General features: G+C 44.8%; 1 protein-coding gene across 6 annotated transcripts in view; it reads right to left on the bottom strand.

Moving 5' to 3' along the window:
* Nucleotides 1–20,480, bottom strand: part of LOC127194016 (3-alpha-hydroxysteroid dehydrogenase) — a 1,235,587-nt gene that overhangs the window by 275,786 nt on the left and 939,321 nt on the right. The window lies entirely within an intron of this gene.

Raw genomic sequence — 20,480 nt, 5'->3', positions numbered from 1 at the left:
GCAGGCTCCTCCCAAATGACATTTGGCAAATGGACGTGACTCATTTTCTCCCTTTGGTAAGTTGAAATATGTTCATGTGACTGTGGACACCTATAGTGGCTTCATCTATGCTTCCCCCTTGACCAGAGAAGCCTCTAAGAATGTGATTACTCATGTCCTCCGTTGCCTGTTGCCTCTGGGAAAACTAAAAATAATTAAGATAGACAATGGCCCAGGTTATGGGGCTAAATTCCAGTCATTTTGCAATGCTTTACAGATCAAACACATAACTGGAATCCCCTACAATCCTCAGGGACAGGGCGTTGTAGAGCGTGCTCATCAAACTCTTAAAAATACTTTACATAAGTTAGAAGCTTCCTCCCCATCCCTCTATCCTATGATGTCTCCACACAATTGGCTTTCACCTGCTCTTTTTGTCATAAACTTTCTTTCTCGGGATGAAAAGGAACAATCCGCCTCTGATAGACTGTGGCACTCAGGTACCAAAAGTGGACATGCTTTGGCCCTGTGGAGAGACCCTCTCACTAAGCAGCGGAACGGCCCTGACCCAGTCCTTATATGGGGCAGGGGCTCCGCTTGTGCTTATGACCAAAAAAATGATGGCCCCTCGGTGGCTGCCCGAACGGTTGCTCAAACAAGTCAGTCCACCTGCAATGTCTAACTCCCCTTTGTCCAGTATGGAGCAAAATTCTCCTGCTGAGACCTCTGTCTCTCTTTCCCCTTCAGCACCAGCTCATCCGAAAATTCCACCCCGGCTGGAGACGAAGTCCAATGATGATCGCCCTCTGGATTTCCCTGGCCTCTCTCCTTGTCCTGTTGAGCCGTCTCCTCCCCTGTCTGGTGTCCGCCCTGACAGTTAATAGACTCCCTACCAATGTCCATTTCCCTTGGAATTACACTTGGGTTGTCTATTGAGAAAGGGGTGACCCTGTCTGGTCTTCCTCCTGCGTCCCTCCCCAACCATGGTGGCCAGAGGCATTAACCCCCACTAGCTCTTGGTGCGGGGGTTAATTGGGAATTCCAAGCTTACTTTGATCAGAGGGCCACACCCAACTCTTATAGAAACCCTGAATTCCAAGATCCAGATGGAACCTCCTGGAAGGCAGCCTGCGCCAACTTAAATCGTAGGCTCCGCCTCCTTGTGCTTCCCCTCTATGTCTGTCCAGGTTATCATAGAGACAGAAGCCTTCTACATACATGTGGAGGTAAATCTGATTACTATTGTAGAGCATGCGGGTGTGAAACTATGGGTGACACCTATTGGAATCCCTCTTCTTCCGGGGATTACATCACCCTCAAAGCTAACTACTCTCATCCCTCTTACCCTCAGAATTCTGATGGCCCTCAGTGTGAAGCGGATAGTAGTTCTGATGGCCCTCAGTGTGAAGCAGATAGTAGTTCTGATGGCCCTCAGTGTGAAATGGATAGTAGTTCTAAGGGCTGGCGTCACCCCTGACTATCACTCTCACTGAAGCCGGTAAAAAGGCACCTAATTGGCTTTGAGGGCATGACTGGGGCATTCGCACCTAGCAAAGTGGATATGACTCAGGACTTACCTTCATTATCAAATTACTCAAGGAAGTCCCTTCCTAAGACTCCCCTATAGCTATGGGCCCCAATTTAGCCCTAGGAAATCAGCCGATTCCCTCTTGGGCCCAGCCGCCACCTTTAATGCATGTCACCCCATCACTCAGGGCCCCATTAGCCACTCCCACTCCACCCCCTCACCCCCGACCCCCGCCTCTGAGATCTTGCTCTTAAGCTTGTTAATCAGACCTTTCTAACCCTTAACACCACTCACCCAGAGCTTACAGAGGAGTGTTGGCTGTGTTACCCCTCTAATCCCCCCCTTTTTATGAAGAGATCGCTGTCTATAATGACAGTATTCTTGAGACCAATGACTCCTCCACCTGTTGTTGAACTCAGGCCACTCCCGAGGGACTCAACCTGACACAGGTCTCTGCCTCTGGACTGTGTTACCTCACCCATAAGGCCTCCATACCCAGGGAATATAGACACTTATGCAATTTATCCATCCCCTCTTCCTCTTCTCTCTATGTCATTCCCCCTGCAGGTATGTGGTGGGCCTGCTCCAGCAGCCTTACACCCTGTGTCCATACACAAACGCTGGACTTATACAAAGGATTCTGTATCCTTGTCCAGATCCTCTCTTGCCTTACATCTTACTCTACAGAAGACTTCTTCAATCTCTGGAGCTTAGAGGATTCCCCTGGGACACGGGAGGTCGCTCGGTCCCATTGGGCTCGCAGGGAACCCATCACTGCCATTACGGTTGCTGTCATCCTGGGTCTGGGAGCTGTGGGCGCGGGGACAGGGATCTCTTCCTTGTTCTTTCCAATAATCACTATGCAGAACTTAGCGCTACTAGAGATAGTGATGTCTGTGGGTTACAACAAAGCATGGAAAGTCTTGCAGAATCCCTCTCCTCCTTGGCCGAGGTTGCACTCCAAAACTGCAGGGGACTGGGCTTGCTTTTCCTTCAACAAGGGGGCCTGTGCACCTCTCAAGAAAGAGTGCTGCTTTTATGCAGACAAGACTGGCCTAGTTAAGGACAGCATGCGGAGGGTTAGAGAAGACCTAGAAAAAAGACAACATGAAAGAGAAGAAAGTGAAGGATGGTACAAAAACTGGTTCGCAACCTCCCCTTGGCTGTCTACTCTCTGGCCTTCCTTGCTTGGGCTGTTAGTTGGACTCCTGCTCCTAGTCTCCTTTGGCCCCTGGGCCTTCAACCGTTTGATCTTCTTCATTAAACAACAGGTAGACACCCTGGCAGCCAAACCTATTCAGGTCCATTACCATACTCATTGCCGAGGATGAGGAGGAGGAATCCCGACACCCCCTTTTCTAACTACAGCTAACAGCCTAAGGACTAAAGGTCTACTGGCTTCCCCTGTATGTTTCCAACTAATCTCCCTTATAGGCAAGAAGGCGTTGACTTGAAAAATGCCCATCTATGGATGAGGGCACCTGCAAGGGGTGTGAGACAAAGTACCTCAAAGGGGGAACCATGTCTGTCCACTTTCGAGCCCCTTGAGAGGCAAACTCGATTGCACAGAGGTTGGCATTGATTTTCGGGCTCCCATTTTATCTAAAGGAGTCCCCTTTGGAGCTTTATGGGATCCTCTTGTGCCTCTCCCCTCAAAAAGGATGCCTTATATTTTTTGTTTGTTTGTTTGTTTTGTTATGTTTTGTTTTTCAAGACAGGGTTTCTCTGTGTCATCTTGGCTATCCTGGACTCACTTTGTAGACCAGGCTGGCCTTGAACTCACAGTGATCCGCCTGCCTCGGCCTCCCAAGTACTAGGATTAAAGGCGTCCCTACCTCCCCCCTCTGGTTAATGCCCACCTTCTCTGTAAGGACTAACTTGCCTTTTTATTCTATAAGGAGGAGAGAAATGTGGGGAGCCAAGACCATAGTCAGCAAGCATCTCGGACCTTGGCATAATACTTTGAGTGGACCTGGGGTAGGCTGCCTTGTGACCTCTTTCCCTCCTTGCCTCAGGCTCCATTCCAGAAGGCTGCCTTGTGACTTCTTCCCCTCCCTCAAGGCACTCTCCAGCTGTTCTCAGTAAGATTCCACCAATTCCCGGAATTACAGAGGCCTTCAGAGGATGAGCGGAACAAAGTCTATAGATAACATCTTGTGGTTCCAGATGCCTAACAATTCCACCCAGAACCCCAGAACCTACAGGGACCCTCACCCTGTCAAACTTCCTCACTTGCTGATAACTTGCGAAAACCATCCACCTGGATCACCCCACTCAGTCTCCTGCCTCAGTGGTACATATTTGCCTGTGAGAAAATAAAATTTTGTCAGCTTGATCAGACTCTTTGACTTGCTGTCTGTTCTTCGCGTCTCTTGTCCCCCATTCTCTCCCTAGGGGTCCGAGGGTCCTAGTTGATTGTCTGGCGGATCCAGACGCCAGTGGGGAAGGGAGGAAGGGAGAGTGAGTGCACAGATGTTTCAGGCAGCTAGCCTGTGTGACACATGCCATTGCAAATGTATCTAAACCCATGGAACATACAATATAGAAAGAATCTTAGTAGATAGTGAGTCCTTATGAACCCTAACCCTCACAGATCATAAGAATGCATCAATGTAGGGTTTTTTATTTGTATATTTATTTATTATTTACTTTACATTCCAATCAGAACTTCTGCTCCCTCCTCACCTCCCGTCCCTTCCTCTCACCTTCCCTCCCCTCTGCCCTCCTCCCTTTCTCCTCAGAGAAGGAGAGAACTCCCATGAATATCAACCTACCTTGGCATGTTAAGGTGTAGTAGGACTGGACACATCTTCTTCTACTGAGGTGAGACTAGGCCATCCAGTTGGGGGAAGGGGATCCAAAGACAGGTAGCAGAGTCAGAGACAGGCCCTGCTCTTGCTATTAGAGGTCCACCTGAGGAGCAAGCTACGCATCAGTTACATACACGTACGGGACCTAGGTCCATCCCATGCCTGCTCTCATTGGTGTTGCAGTCTCTATAAGCCCCTGTGGTCCCAGGTTAATTGATTCGGTATGTTTTCTTGCAATGTCCTTGACCTCTCTGGCTCTTTCAATCCTTCCTCTCCCTCTTCCACAAGGTTCCCCGAGTTCTGCCTAATGTTTGGCTGTGGATAAATACATGTGTTTGTGTTCTTATCAGCTGCTGGGTGAAGCCACTAAGATAACAGTAATGTTAGGCTTCTGGCTGCCGGTGGAGCAGAATAAATGTCAGGGGTGGGCTCTCTCTCTCTCTCTCTCTCTCTCTCTCTCTCTCTCTCTCTCTCTCTCTCTCTCTCTCTCTCTCACTCTCAGCATGGGACTCAAGTTGGGTCAGTCACTGGTTGGCCATTCCATCTTCATCCCTGAAGGAAAGTAGTAAGTGGGAAGTTTTGTTGCTGGTACCCTCCATCTCAGTATCCCCACCCCTCCATTGGAAGTCCTGCATGATTACAGGAGGTGACCATCTCATGTTCCATGTCCCTTGTTGCTAGGAGTCTTAGCTAAGGTCACCCTCACAGATTCCCAGGAGTCTCCATTGCCCTTGACTTCTAGCTTGTCCCAGAGATGCCCACACACACACTGATTCCAGTTCTTTCAATCCTCCCACACTCTGTTCTTCATTTCCCTTGCCCACTCCCTCTCTAATCCACTTCCCTCCCTCCATCAGCCCCAGATGTCTATTTTATTTCTCATTCTCAGCGTGAATCAAGCATCCTCCCTGGGCCCTACTTGTTACTTAGCTTTTTTGGTCTGTGGACTGTAGCATGGTTCTTCCTATACTTTGAGCCTAATACCCACCTATAAGTTCAGGTCTTTGATCCACTTGGATTTGAGTTTTGTGCAGGGTGATAGGTATGGATCTATTCGTATTCTTCTACATGCAGACATCAAGTTAGTGTAACACCATTTGTTTAAGATGCATTCTTTTTTCCATTGTATAGTTTTGTCTTCATTGTTAAAAATCAAGTGTCTATAGGTCTGTAGGTTTACTGCCGGATCTTCAATTTGATTTCATTAATCAACCTCTCTGTTTTTATGCCAATACCATGCAGTCTTTATTACTATTGCTCTATAATACAGCTTGAGATCAGGGATGGTGAAACCATCAGAAGCAATTTTATTGTACAGCATTGCTTTAGATAGCCTGAGGTTTTTGTTTGTTTGTTTTTCCATATGAAGTTGAGAATTGTTCCTTCAAGGTCTGTAAAGAATTGTGTTGGAATTTTGATGGCAGATGCATTGAATGTATAGATTGCTTCTGATATTATGGCCATTTTTACTATTTTAATCCTCCCAATCCATAAGCATGGGAGATCTTTTCATCTTCTTCAATCTCTTTCTTCAATTTCTTCAATTTCTTTCTTCAGAGACTTGAAGTTCTTGTTATACAAGTCTTTCACTTGCTTGGTTAGACTTACACCAAGCTATTTTATATTATTTGTGGCTGTTGTGAAGAGTGTTGTTTCCCTACTTTCTTCTTCAGCCTATTTTGCATTTGTATAAAGGAGGGCTACTGACTTTTTTTTAAGTTAATTTTGTATCCAGCCACTTTGCTGAAGGTGTTTATAAGTTGTAGGAGTTCTCTGGTAGAATTTTGGGGGTCACTTGTGTACACTATCATATCATTTGTGAATAGTGATACTTCGACTGCTTCCTTTCCAATCTGTATCCTCTTGATCTCCTTTAGCTGTTTTATTGCACCAGCTAGAACTTCGAGTATTATATTGAAGAGATATGGAGAGAGTGGGCAGCCTTCTCTCGTACCTGATTTTAGTGGAATTGTTTTAAGTCTCTCTCCATTTCATTTGATGTTGGCTATTGGCTTGCTGTATGTTGCTTTATTGTGTTTATGTATGTGACTTGTATTGCTGATCTCTCCAAGGCATAGTATAGTAGTCCAAGGTATAGTAGTCTGGTCTGGCATCTGTGGTCTCTTAGAAACTGCAAGACAGTTGCTCAGACTCTTTAAAGTCACTGTTGAGAAGTCAGGTGTAATTCTGACAGGTCTTCCTTTATGTGTTACTTGGACTTCTTTCCTTGCTGCTTTTAGTATTCTTTCTTTCTTCTGTACATTTAGGGTTTTGATTATGATGTTGTGGGGGGATTTTCTTCTTTGGTCCAATCTATTTGGGGAAATTTTCTTTTATGGTTTTGTTGAAAATATTTTCTGGGCTTTCGAGCTGAGTCTTCCCTTTCTTCTATTCTTATTATTCTTAGGTTTGGCCTTTTTATAGTGTCCCAAATTTCCTGCATGTTGTGTGGTAGAAACTTCTTACATTTAACATTTTCCTTGACCAATGTATCAATTTCTTCTATAATATCGTCTACCCTTGAGAGTGCGTCTTGCATCTCTTGTATTCTATTGGTGATGCTTGTGTCTGTAGTTTGTGCACTCATACCTAGGTTTTCCAATTCCAGAATTCCCTCGGTTTGAGTTTTCTTTATTGCTTCTATTTCCATTTTCAGGTCTTGAACAATCTTATTCATTTCCTTCACTGGTTTGATTATCCTTTCCTGTATTTCTTTAAGGGATGTTATTCCCTCCCTCTTTAAAGGCCTCTATCTACTTTATAAGATTATATTTAAGGTTATTTCCTTGTGATGCAGCTGCACTATGCTATCCAGGGCTTGTTGTAGTAAGATAGATGGATTTTGGGGTGCCATATTGCTGTGGCTCTTGTTGATTGTGTTCTTATGCTGGCCTTTAACCATCTGGTAGTCCCTGGTGTTGGCAGGCCTACAATAATGCAGACAGAGTTGTGGGCCAGAAGAAGTTGATCTGGGAGCAGGTGCAGTTTATTTCTCTTGGGAGTGCCTTAGGGGTACCAGTGGGCATGAGATTAAGGGGGAGAGGTTTCACCTGGTAGTCCCTGATGGCAGCAGGCTTCTATGAGTGCAATTAGAGCTGTAGGCTGGGTTATGGAGCACACAGAGGACAAGGCAGAGCTAACTACTGCTGGGCTTGCCCATGGGGACCCAGCAGACAGAGGATTGAGGCATAGGAGTCTTACCTGACTATCCCAGGTGGCAACAATCCTCCATGGAGGAAAGCAGAGCTGTGAGCTGGGGACAGGGCAGAGCTCACCCTTAATGTAGATCTGTAACAAGCTCAACAATCCAATGGGGCTTTTGATAGCTTTGGAAACTGTACATGTGGGGAAACAGGAGCTATATAGGAAATCTTTGTGTTTTCCCTCTAGGATTTTTTAAACTAAAACATCTCAGAAATTAAATTTGGCTTAACATCCATACTTGCAACTGTTAGATAAATCCCCTTGGAATGTGCAAATAGGTCATTAGTCTCCACCATCCCAAAGGCTGAGTGTCATAAATACTATTTGAGGTTTATAGCAGAGACTTCCCCACTTTGTTGTAACTGCCAACCCAAAACTCCAACCAATGTATTGGAAACTTGATATGATTTATACCTTTCATGTGTTGTGTTACTATTAAACTGCTGCTATGTTGGAATATGGTATCTGGAGTAACCAGAACCTGTGTTCTTGGGCCCAGGCCACTCATATGTGGCTGTAGAATAAAATACCTTTTAACTGCTTAAGATGAATATTATGTGTCTGTATTGAAAAGGGAAATGCAGGAGCACAGTTCCTAGTACAAACTGATCAAAATGGATAGATAGATGATAGATGATAGACAGACAAGCAGATATAGATAAATGATAGATGGATGATTGATAGATAATAGGAGATAGATAGATAGATAGATAGATAGATGATATATTGTCATGATAAGAACACTTTTATTTGGGAAAACAGATCCTCTGCTTTAAAAGTAAACATGGAGGAATAGAATGCTGAAAACCACTTGTAATTCAATCAACTATCCTTTGGAACTAACAATACCGATTTCCAGTGTCACTCACTTTGGTGAGTGAATATATCTGGGACTGGTTTCATGAGAGATGTCATAGACTGAAAGAGGAAACTGTCCACATCCTTTGCTGACATGTTTACTATCATGTGGATACAGTGTTAGTAAGAAATGCAAGATTGCCTGATTGCTGACCTTTTCTTTTATTATCTCATTTTTATGCATTTTTTTCAGGGCTGACATAGAACCCTGCCAGGGCCTTGGCGCCCTACAACTGAGCTTCACCCAAAGCCCTGAGCTTCCATTTTCAAAGAAAGTTGAAGGTAAGTGGCTGGATGGGAGTTAGGTCTTCCACAGTTACCAAAGAAAAGATGAGAATGGCTTCCTAGAAAAGCTTGAAGTCTTAGTGTGATCCTCCACAAAGCAGGACTGTCACAAGCTCAGTTTCTCTGATTAAGGTTCAAACACGAGTTCAGGAAATCATTGTTCCCACTGTTTCGAATGTGGGTCATCACTGAGAAAAATTACAAAACTGGTCATGACTAGGTCTGAGTCATAGAGTATTTATCTAGCATATTTGAGATGCTAGGTCTGGGATGCAAGATGGCGGTGAGCAGTGTGGACCGTGTTTGGAAGCTCCAGTAAACAATTCAGGGAATTGCACAGATTTCTGAGCCAGGAACACCAAGGTCCCCACACTATGGCAATACGAGTGCTCCACAGTTTGGAGGGACCAGGGTGCGAAGGACCTGTGTGCCCTTGCACACAGGAGGAGCACAGATTTTCTCGGATCAGAGCAGCAGTGGCAGAGGCAGCAGCAGCAGCGGCGGCAATGGCTGAGGTTTGCACCTCAGAGCCTTCCAGTGGAGGTGATTGGTGTGGTGGCCGGTGGGAGTTGCTGTGGGAGAGGGGACTCTGGACAGGATTTGGGTCGCGTGGTGCCTTGAGACCCAAACTGGACTCGGCGGACAGTTCAGCCCCAGAGTCCCGGGTTCAGCTCAGTGTGCAGTGCTGTGGAGATGTTGGCTCAGCTCAGCAAGCAATTCTGCCTGAGGCACTAGCTCAGTGCAGCCACAGCTCCCCTGCTGTGACACAGGCTGGGCAGAGCGCTCAGTTCCACCAGAGGTACTAGCTCAGCGCAGCCGCAGTTCTCCTGCTGTGATGCAGGCTGGGCGGAGCGCTCAGTTCCACTGGAGGTGCTAGCTCAGCTCAGCGAGCAGTTCTGCCCAAAACACTAGCTCAGCTCAGCGGGCAGTTCTGGGGTGCTGATGCAGGCTGAGGTCAGCACTCAGATTCAGCCCAGAGGCCCTAGCTGGACTTCCGGGCAGATTGGGCCCAGAGACTCTAGCTGAGCTGTACTCACAGGGTTGGCGGCCCTAAGACTCTGGCTGGACTATCCACACAGTTTAGGCTCAGCTCTCAGTGTGAGTCCAGAGTTCCAGGCTGAGCTCCGTGCACAATTCCATCCCGGAGACTCGGGTGGAGCTCGGTGTCCCTAACTGTGCTTGGCAGACATATTGGGCCCAGAGACTCTAGCTGAGCTTTTGGCATAGTCCCTGCTCTAAGATGCTGGTTGGACATAGTGCACAGTTTGAATCCAGAATTCCTGGCTGAGCTTGGCAGACGGTTCGGGCCCTGAGTCAAAAACTGACCACACCATGCACTTTGGGCCAAAAGCTCCTAGCTGAGCTTGATGCGCAATCCCAGCCCAAAATTTCTGGCTGGACCCTGTGTACATTTTGGGCGCAGAATCCCTAGCTGAGCTCGGCAGACGGTTCAGGCCCTGAGAATCTAGCTGAGCTCGGCCCATGGTTCAGGCCCAGTGTCCCTGGCTGGACTTGGCAGGGGACCCAGAAGGCTGTGGATACCTTGGCCTGACCCAACACTTATTCAGAGACCCAGAATGATTGCAGGACCCACAGCACAGGGGAGCTGAGGATCACTGGCTGTGAGAGTCCAAAACGACAGGGCTAACCCCCTGCCATCCACACCAGCGAAGCAGCAGAGCTTATAGCCTACGTAAATCATGAGAAAACAAGTGAATCTATCAACAGACTCCCTCCATCCAACTCTGGAAGCTACCCAACAAAAACAAAGACGGCAAGATGTCTAAAGGACAGTGTAAAAGCATACACACAAAAAAAAACCCAAAACAACATGACGTCTCCAGTTTCCAGCTATCCCAAAGAAAACAACCCAGAGAACTCAAACACAATGGAAATACAAGAAAATGACCTCAAATCCTTAGTAATAAGGATGATAATGGAGGAAACAAATAAAATTCGTAACCAAATGCAGGAAGATGCAGCCAAACCGGTGAGAGACATAAAAGAAGCACATAGAGTGGAACTGGAAAATTTTCAGGAAAATGCAAACAACCAAATGAAAGAAATAAATAAAATGATTCAAGCTCTGAAGACTTATAAAGAGGCAATGGAAGAAACTCAGGAATACACAAACAATCAGATGAAAGAAATCAAAAAATCAGTTCAAGATCTGAAGATGAAAATGGATTCAATGATAAACACACAGACAGAGATGCTAGGTCCATCCCCAGAATGATCATTCATACATACATACATACATACATACATACATACATACATGAAATTAAATAAATAATGAATATTCAAACCTGGTTGGTCTTAGGCCGACTCTTGGCAGCTCTTGTTTTCTGCTTCACAGTCTCCTTCCCTGTATGCTTTGCTCTGTTACCTAGTGTTTGACCCGGAAACGCCTCTTGTTTGACCTGGAAACACCTCTTGCTTGGGCTGAAGTTCTCCCTTCCATAGCTTTGGGTCAAAGTCTGGATTTCCTAAAAACTGGCAAGTTCTCCCAAGCACAGAGCAAAACGTCTCTGATACTGTGGTTGGTAATGCCATGATAGTATAACAAGGGGGAAATTGTGAGTTGTGCTCTTAATATCACCCAAAAATGCACACTGCCTTGCTCTGGGCCTCCTGAGTTGAGGATACATGAGAGTGGCTTAGGTATATGCAGGGACCAATGTGTTAGCATCGTTTGTGAGCCAGAATTTTATTGTTGTTTTATTTCACACTGCATAGTAAATCTTCCTTCCTTACCATTACCTTCCGGGTCCCATGAACCTTTCCCCTTCCTTCTGCTGACGCCTATGAATGATCTGCATCTTCTTGCTCCTCCACGATCTCATTTGATTTCCAATACAGAGAACAGAGACCTATCACCATGAAGGGCTTCAAAACAATTGATAGCTTCGTCCCCTGGACATATTCTGACAAGAGAAAAGTGAGAGAGGAGGCAGAAACCAATGGAGTAGACAGCAAAGCTTTTAAATATCATCCCAGAGTGGATCAGGAATGATCTTCCTTCATCCTTCACTTGAGAATAACCCCCATAAGGAGACTGAACCATGCCTTCCTTGGTAATGCAAGGATAAACTGAGGTTGCCAGGAGGGAAAGGCCATAGCTATATCAAAGATTTTTTAAAAGCTGACTGGTTAAAACTTCTTAATTGTGCCAAGTTGGGATGCTTGAGACAGAGCCAAATTATCTTGAACTATGTTTGGTTCCTTTAATAAGCATTCATTGCCCACCTGTGTCTGACCTAATACCCTCTCAATGATTGAGCAAAATAAATTAGAATGTATTAGCAAACTACTAGATTCTGCCAATGAAAAAGCTAAGAAAGTCATCAGATTGTGTCAGAGACCTATGGGAGCAATTTCTCTGCTTTTATTGCTGTTTTAACATGTCTAATGTGCCTGTTACACTATTACACTGGGGAAATGCCTTGATGTACGAGCTTATACTCTTCTGCCACTATAAACTTCATGAAGCTGCCTCCACAATGAAACACGTTATTCTGGGCAATTGAATCCCTATTCCCAGGCCTTGGTCACTCATATGTTACTCAAGAATAAGCTATTTATTATGTCCCTTACAGTGTGTTTTGCATTTATGCATCAAAGCTGAGGCAAAGGTGCCCACACTTCCTCATGATCTCTAACTTGAGGTTGTCCTCACTTCACTTTTCTACACTGTTCTGTTCTTTTAGCCTCTAGACTCTCTCTCTCTCTCTCTCTCTCTCTCTCTCTCTCTCTCTCTCTCTCTCTCTCTCTCTCTCTCTCTTTCTCTCTTTCCCTCTGACTCTTGAATCTCTTATTTTCCTGTCTCTCCGCTCCTACTTTAACCAACTATGAGGGATTCTGAACTAGTACCCACTCTATCACCACTGGGTCTTTAGCAGCCTTTCTTTCTCCTAGGAGATCTCTGCTTTTCTTTATGGACTACTTCTACACTTAGTGTGGTCAATTCCACAGCTCAAGTAGACTTTCACATGAAATAAAAATAAGAAGTAATAAGCTAAAATATAAAAAAGAAAATCTCTAACATAACATTATGAATCAAGGAAGCTCCAAACATGCCGTTGAGTTTGTTTTCTGCTTACCATCTACTGCTGGGCATGCAGCCTTCCCTTAAGAGGATTTTGTTTCCCCAGTGAAACTTCCTTAAAGGAAATTAAATTTTCATTTCCAAGTGGTTATCAATTGGAGATGGCTTCGGCATTAGGGAAGGGGATCATGTGTCCACTTCTCCTTTCATATGTAGGTCCCTCTTTGGTGAGGAACCTGGGTATATTGGCTCCACCTCTGTGCCTTCATACGTGTGTAGATCATGTTGATTTAGAAGGCTGTGGTGTGTGTGTGTGTACTCCATCATAGCTGGTTCTTATGCTCTCTCAGCCTCCTCTTCCACAGGGTTTCCAGAGTCCTGAGGGGAGGGATTTGATGGAGACATCCTGTTTAGGGCTGAGTGTTACAAGGTCTCTCACTCTCTGCACTATGTCTGGCTATGGGTCTCTGTATTTTTTTCCCCTTCTGCTGCAGGAAAAAACTTCTCTGATGATGACAGAGCAAGACACTGATCTGTAAGTATAGGAGAATATCATAAGGAGTCAATTTATTGCTACTTCTTTTTAAGAACAGAAATGTTTAGTTTTACCCTAAGTGCCAGGGGTGACGAGTGTCAGGTTGTTGACCACCCAAGTAACTTCAGGTATGAATTTTTATCCCGTGGAGTTTTATTGTAGTTCAAAGCATTTTGGCTGGGTTAGTGTTTGTGTTTCTCTTTTAGTAGAATGCAGAGATTTCCTTATGTATCAAAGACCCTAGAGCACAGGAGTGACATCTCCATGTAGACACCTTATCTACTATTCTGTGTTCAATGAGTTGTATAAGTGTTGTCTTCAGCAATGGGGACTTGGCATTAGTTAGTTGTGGAGAGCAACTTATAGTCTTGGAAAACACCTAGGTTGTTTGAGAGTGTCCATCAGACCCTTTTGAATAAACAAGCTACTCGCCCTACACTCCTGCAGGGCAAAGAGGACTCTTGTCATTGAAACATAGCTGGAGAAGTCACAAAAGTCATGAAGGTGGGAGTATAACAAGATACATACAAAGAAAAGAAACTGAATCAAGAAAAATGTCATTACATTATATTAGCTTTATATTAAGACCTTTGTTTGAATGTGGGGGGACCTGATGGCTCACCGACCATTGGCTAACATGAATGAGCTCCCCTTTACCCATATCTCATGGCTATTTGGCATACCTACTATGGCCATTGGCAACAACCTTTACCCATATCTCATGGCTATTTGGCATACCTACTATGGCCATTGGCAACAAAGATACAAGAGCAAGAAAGTAGCCAATCCTTGAAGTTAAGAGCTTATCAATAACAGAAAGTGTCCCTTTTTATACACATCATTATGCATTCAAGTTCAACAATCACTTCTATTATAGCAACAAAGACTCCAGGTTCATAAAAGTTATAAGGAACAAACATACTTCTTTAATATTTAGCAAGAGTCTTACAGCACATTCTCAGTTTCCCTAGAGCTCTGTGTTCAATATTATTTCACTTTCCTACCCCGACTCTGATCATTTTAATGGATTCCTGACAAGATTATGCTTTAACTCCTACATTCTCTCTCTGCTCATCCCATCCCTGACTAACGTGCGATCTTTGGTGGCTGAAGAATTGAAAGTCATTAATGCTCTCGTTGCATCTGATTGCCAGCATTTGCTAACTGTGCTATGGCATTTATTAATCTCTTGTTAGGCTGGGCAAGGATCATTCCCAGCATTGACTTAACCTCCACAAACTAATTTTCCTTAATTATAAGCATCTCAGCCCTTACAGTCAAGGCTAATAAACTACTAATGGATTTGCCATGGAGCCCACAGCAAAAAGAAACTCAAGAATAGTTGATATTTAATAAAATTAAATAATAGTGATACTTCAGAAACTGAAGTCGCTTTTCTATAGCCCTGACAACATTTTAGACTTTGACGGGAAGGCTGGGAAATATTGCCCTCAGGCACTTTGTTCCTATAGAAGTAAGGTGATCTAAAGAAGTAAAAATGGTCTAACACTGCAGACTTCCTTCTCCTTTCAGCACCTTTACCTCACTTCCTGAAGAAACTGAAAGCTTATTTCTGTTTCTTATTTTATTTTTGAGATTATAACACAAATACAATTTTCTCTCCTCCCTTTCCTCCTTCCCAAATTTCCTACTCCTCCCTGCTTTCCTTCAAATAATAGACTCTTTTATCACTAATTGTTATTGTGTGCAAATATATTTTATATATATTTCCATATGTAACCTGTGTGATGTTACTTGTGTGCTTTGGGGACTGGCCATTTAATATTGGACAACCAAATGGGTTCTCTACTTTGGGGAAAACCATCTCTCCCTCCAGGTTTCCCCGGTTGCTTACAGTTCTTTGTGTCTTTGTGTAGGACTGAGGCCTTGTGAGCTTTTCCCAGTCAAGTCTGGCACGCCCGTTGGTGTCAGCCTTATTCACCTCACATTTAGGCAGTCATGTTGGTGACATGTAGCTTCTGATGCTAGTAGGGGACACGCTCTCGCAGCAACCTTCCTGATCCTCTGGCTCTTACAATCTTTCCACTCCCTCTTCTGCACTGTGCCTTAAGCATTAGGTGTGGTGGTGTTCGTAGATGTGTCGGCTGGCACCAGGGTCCACAACTCTGTATGTTGATTGGTTGTAGTTCTCTGTAGTTGTCGCTATCCATTGTAAAGAGAAGTCCCCTTTATGGGGGCTGAAGATTATATTCTTCTGTAGGTGTAAGGACAAATATTTATAGAATGTGGCTAAATACTATGCTAGTTTAGTAAATTGGTGGTTTTAGCTTCTCCTCCGATAACCATTACTTTGCTAGAACTCAGTAGTTAGCTAGGTTGCCAGTACCAGGGATGGTTTTCCTCCTGTTGAGCAGAACTTATGTCCAGCTAGAGAGATGTTGGTTACCACCAAGGTATGTATGCTGCTGTCACTACTCTCAGGGTTGTCATGGCATGTTAGTCATTGGTGTGGGAGATAAGTGTCATAGTTGGAACTGTGGGTTATCTCTCTCTTTCAGAAGCTTGCATAGCGCCTTCTGGTACCATGAAAAAGCCAGTCCTCAGGGAGGGGGCAGTGAGGTCATTTTCAAGTCATCGGTCTCCGAGCCCTGTTTCTGAAGTGCATTGTGTCTTCAGAAGTAGGGACTTATAATCCACCTTTACAGGATAACTAAGAATAATAAAATAACCTGTATATTTTTGACATTGGACAGTCCTGGATGAAAATTCAAAAGAGGCCTTTCTCGTGTTCTAGTATTGGGGTTTGGTTAAATGGCCGTTGGTTGTTGGGAAAGGATACCATCATCCCAGATGAGAAGAGTTCAGTAAGACTATATATGTATATTTATGCATGGGATTACGTGTCTTATAAAGTTTCTAGGCAAATAGTTAATAGTGTGATTCTTCGTGAATTCTTCAGACATCCTTACTCATCTCCGTCCTTTTTCTGTATTTATATTCCTTCCCCCTCCATAAGCAGCAGCCCCCCTGAAGCTTACTTCTTTAATTGCTACTCAAATAGCTTCAGAAAATTGCAGAGAGAGAAAAAACTTACTCTTAGAAGATGTGGACTCTTGCTAACTATATCTTATTACTAATATCTTAATTATAGTTAGGGTCCAATTAAATTTCAGCACAAGTGACATTATAACATTTTATCTGCTTTTAAGAACAATGTTTTAATTCTGCCCAGGATCTCCTGGGGCATCATCATGTTCCCAGCAGGTGTTGCGTCACAGCTGCCACAATTCCACTACCCCATCATTATCAGACCATAAAGATCTAAAGCTTCTTTTCACAGCAGCTGAAGGTGTTTGGATGCATCAAGTTGAAAAGCATGGTTTTCAGGTAAACAGAAGAACTCTTCCAGTGTTGAAAGACTAGTGGGTTTTGTGATGAGATCCAGTCACAGAGTCCTCTCGCGTTTTGACAGAAAGATGGTGGACAGCAGAAACCTTAGGTGAGAGGCAAAAAAGAGAACCAATGTTTTTGTGTGACACTGTTTCTGAAGGAGATGTGAAGAAATGTCTACTTGCCCTATATATGGAAGCAATGAGAAACAAAGTAAAGATACCACCAAAGTCCAACTGAAGGAACCAATGAGTTTCACTGGGGTTACTTACAGGAGCATAGGCAAGGAGTTTCCTTCAGCCACAGAGACCATGCAAAGACAGCTGCATCACCAAAATTCCACCCCAACATGGGTGACAGCCCATAAAAGATGAAACTTGCAGCAGGCCATACAATTAGCAGGCACATTAACAGGAGAGTATCTTTTCCAGGTAATCCAGATGGTCCTCACCTCTCCCAAATAGCTTACCTGGTCTGAACCTTTTCCAAGCAATTTGAGTGGTCTCGGCTTCTGAGAAGGTTGGCTGGTCTGGCCCTTCCAGGCAGTTCAAGTACTGTCTCTGCCTCCGTTAGACAGCTTAGCCCCACTGACAGTGTCTCTGGGAGCTCTAATTCTTATCTAAGCGTGAGGAAAGAAAAGCCTATTGAATCTGCTTAGTTTCAGAGACTTCCTGAAACCTTTTGTGTTATTTACTTCCTGAGTTTTCGGGAGCTTCCCTGCAGGGTAGAATGTCTCATCTCCAGTTAGAGCATTAATGAGACTAATGAGCTGCTCTTCAGGATGGAGTATTTCTGTCTTGAAGGAAATTGCTGCATAACAAATGTATAAGTGTTTGTTGACTCTTTCAATGGTCCTATCTCCTGGCCTGGTGCTGTTCCTCAGTTTAATCCCTGTTATCAGCAAAAGTGTCTTTAAATTACTGTGGCTCTGTGATGTGAGTCCATTCTCATTGAGTCAGCATTTAGAGGAGCCTTAGTTGTGATAAAAGGCTGGGAACAAACCAGGCATAGTTTCAGTTCTTAGGAAATTCATTCACTAATAAAACAGTCAGAATATTGGAGTCATTGGTAGCCTTACGTCTCATCTCTTATTCCTTGAGAATCTTCAGAATTTCCCGGGTAATTAAGTTGACAGATGTTTTCCATAAATTCCTTCACAAGGTGGCACCTGAAATGTTTTGAGTGGCTGAAACATGAAAATGCTCCCAACTCATTGTTTCAAGAGGGTAAGCTTTATGTCAACCGGCATAAAAATTATTTTAGCTGGAGAGAAGGTCTTGTGTTGTTCCTATTTTCTGACAAGATAAAGACTTTCTAGATTTCTTTGTAGCTTGTCAGGGAGATATAATCACTCTTTATCACCAAGACAGTTCTTTGATGCACGGCATATGGAGGGGGTTTTTGATGTGGTCTATATGTCATGTCTGTGTTACAGTGTGTTGTGGTATATGTATTATGGTGTATTACAATGTGTAGGTAATGTGTATATTTCTATGTGATGTTTTTTCCATAGTTATTAATTTTACTTAAATAACACATCAGTCCTGAACAAAGCTCTATACCAAAGCTTTAATACTGGACTTAGGGTGATTAGAAGGGCTTTATAGGTGCTCTGTGACCCTTTTATGCACTCCAGTGTTTGTTCATTTGTTTCAAATTTTCCCTTTTATTTTTTTTTTTCTGACAGAACTGGTCTCAAAGAGGATTGGAGAAGGAGGAGTCACCACCAGCAGAAAGAATAAATTTGTTGCAAAGCCAAGGACTTGAAAAGAGTTCCCAAAAAGGGAGCAAATAATTACAACTCAGCTCAGTTTCCTGACATTCCTTTTCACTGCATTGCCTACCCTCACAGGAGGCCAGCAGAGCATCTCATAGAAGCATTTAGAAGTGTTAATGTCCTGAGGAATTAAAAGTTGTAGGTCAGCATTAGGGTGGGAAAATGACTCTGTCCACAGGAATCTGAGTAATCCTTGTGTGCACTTTGCGTGACTTGTCCAAACTGTCCTGGGGATTCTGCCATCCTGCAGTGATGGCAACTGACTGAAAGAACATAATGAGGACAGTTGATGAATGTCTGAGTGCAGAATGGAATCTAGCCAAGAAATCAGCCCTATCTTCCGGTGCTCAACGTGTCTCAAGTTTGGTCCTAGGGAAAACTAAACAAAAGGACAATGGCTTTCCCAATACTGTTCTTCACTCCTTCTTATTGCTATCACTCTCATTCCAGAAGTTAAGTGTCTTTAAAACAAACAAACAAACCTCTTACTTATTTGTGTGTGTGTGTGTGTGTGTGTGTGTGTGTGTGTGTGTGTGTGTTTGCATGTGCAAACACAAGAGGCCAGAAGAGGGCACCAGATCCCCTGGAGCCAGAGTTACATAGACAGTCATGAGCCATCTGATGTGAGATGCTGGGATACTCCAGTTCTTGGTAAGAGCAACAGGTGCTCTTAACCAGTGAGCCATCCCTCCATCCCCCACTATTTACATCCCTGGAAAGCAATCCTATAGCCCATTCAAAGGAACTAGCAGAGGGTGATAAAAAAAAAAGAAAAGAAAGGCCCTATTTTTCACATGTCAGAAACTAGCAGAATAATACACATGTTTAAAAGAAAAAGTCATTTGGGGTAAGAGAACCCTTCCCTTGCCCTCAGAGTGACTCTTGGCTCAGTTGACCATCATCTGCAGGTTTTAAGCATTTTACAACTCGGGGAAGAAGAACTTGTAATCAAGACGTATTGTATGAGACAAGAGTCTATTTTTATGAAGGGGGAGGGAGAGGGGGGCGACAAAAGAAACTCCCATCTACGTTCCCTTTATCAGCGAATGTCCTTTTTGAGTAGGAAAACAAGACAATTCTATTCTGAACTTTTGTCCCTCTTCCTTTCTTATTCCTCTCTCCCTCCTTCCTTTTGGACTTTTCTTCCTCCCTTCCTCCCTCCCTCCCTTCCTTCCTCCCTTCCTTTCTTCCTCCCCTCCTCCCTCCCTTCCCTCCCTCCCTCTCTCCCTCCCTCCCTCCCTTCCTTCCTTCCTCCCTCCCTTCCTTCCTTCCTTCCTTCCTTCCCTCCTCCTTTCCTTCCTCCCTCCCTCCCCTCCTCCCTCCCTCCCTTCCTTCCTCCCTTCCCTCCTCCCTTCCTCTCCTTTCCTTCCTCCCTTCCTTCCTCCCTTCCTTCCTCCCTTCCTTCCTCCCTTCCTCCCTTCCTTCCTTCCTCCCTCCCTTCCTCCCTCCCTTCCTTCCTCCCTTCCCTCCTCCCTCCCTCCCTTCCTTCCTTCCTTCCTTCCTCCCTCCCTCCCTTCCTTCCTCCCTCCCTCCCTTCCTCCCTCCCTCCCTTCCTTCCTCCCTCCCTCCCTTCCTTCCCTTCCTCCCTTCCCTCCTCCTTTCCTTTCTCCCTCCCTTCCTTCCTTCCTCCCTCCCTCCCTCCCTTCCTTCCTCCCTCCCTCCCTTCTTCCCTCCCTCCCTTCCTTCCTCCCTCCCTCCCTTCTTCCCTCCCTCCCTTCCTTCCTCCCTCCCTCCCTTCCTTCCTTCCTCCCTTCCCTCCTCCCTTCCTTCCTCCCTTCCCTCCTCCCTTCCTCCCTCCCTTCCTTCCTCCCTCCCTCCCTTCCTGCCTGCCTGCCTTCCTTCCTTCCTCCCTTCCTCCCTTCCTTCCTTCCTCCCTTCCCTCCTCCCTCCCTTCCTTCCTTCCTTCCTTCCTCCCTTCCTCCCTTCCTTCCTTCCTCCCTTCCCTCCTCCCTTCCTTCCTTCCTCCCTCCCTCCCTCCCTCCCTTCCTTCCTTCCTTCCTCCCTTCCTCCCTTCCTCCCTCCCTCCCTTCCTTCCTTCCTTCCTTCCTCCCTCCCTTCCTTCCTTCCTTCCTCCCTCCCTCCCTTCCTTCCTCCCTCCCTCCCTC

The sequence above is a fragment of the Acomys russatus genome, chromosome 9, assembly GCF_903995435.1.
Source record: "Acomys russatus chromosome 9, mAcoRus1.1, whole genome shotgun sequence".
Taxonomy (NCBI): domain Eukaryota; kingdom Metazoa; phylum Chordata; class Mammalia; order Rodentia; family Muridae; genus Acomys; species Acomys russatus.
The sequence above is the reverse complement of the archived record's forward strand: the minus strand, read 5'-3'. Positions and strand labels throughout refer to the sequence as shown.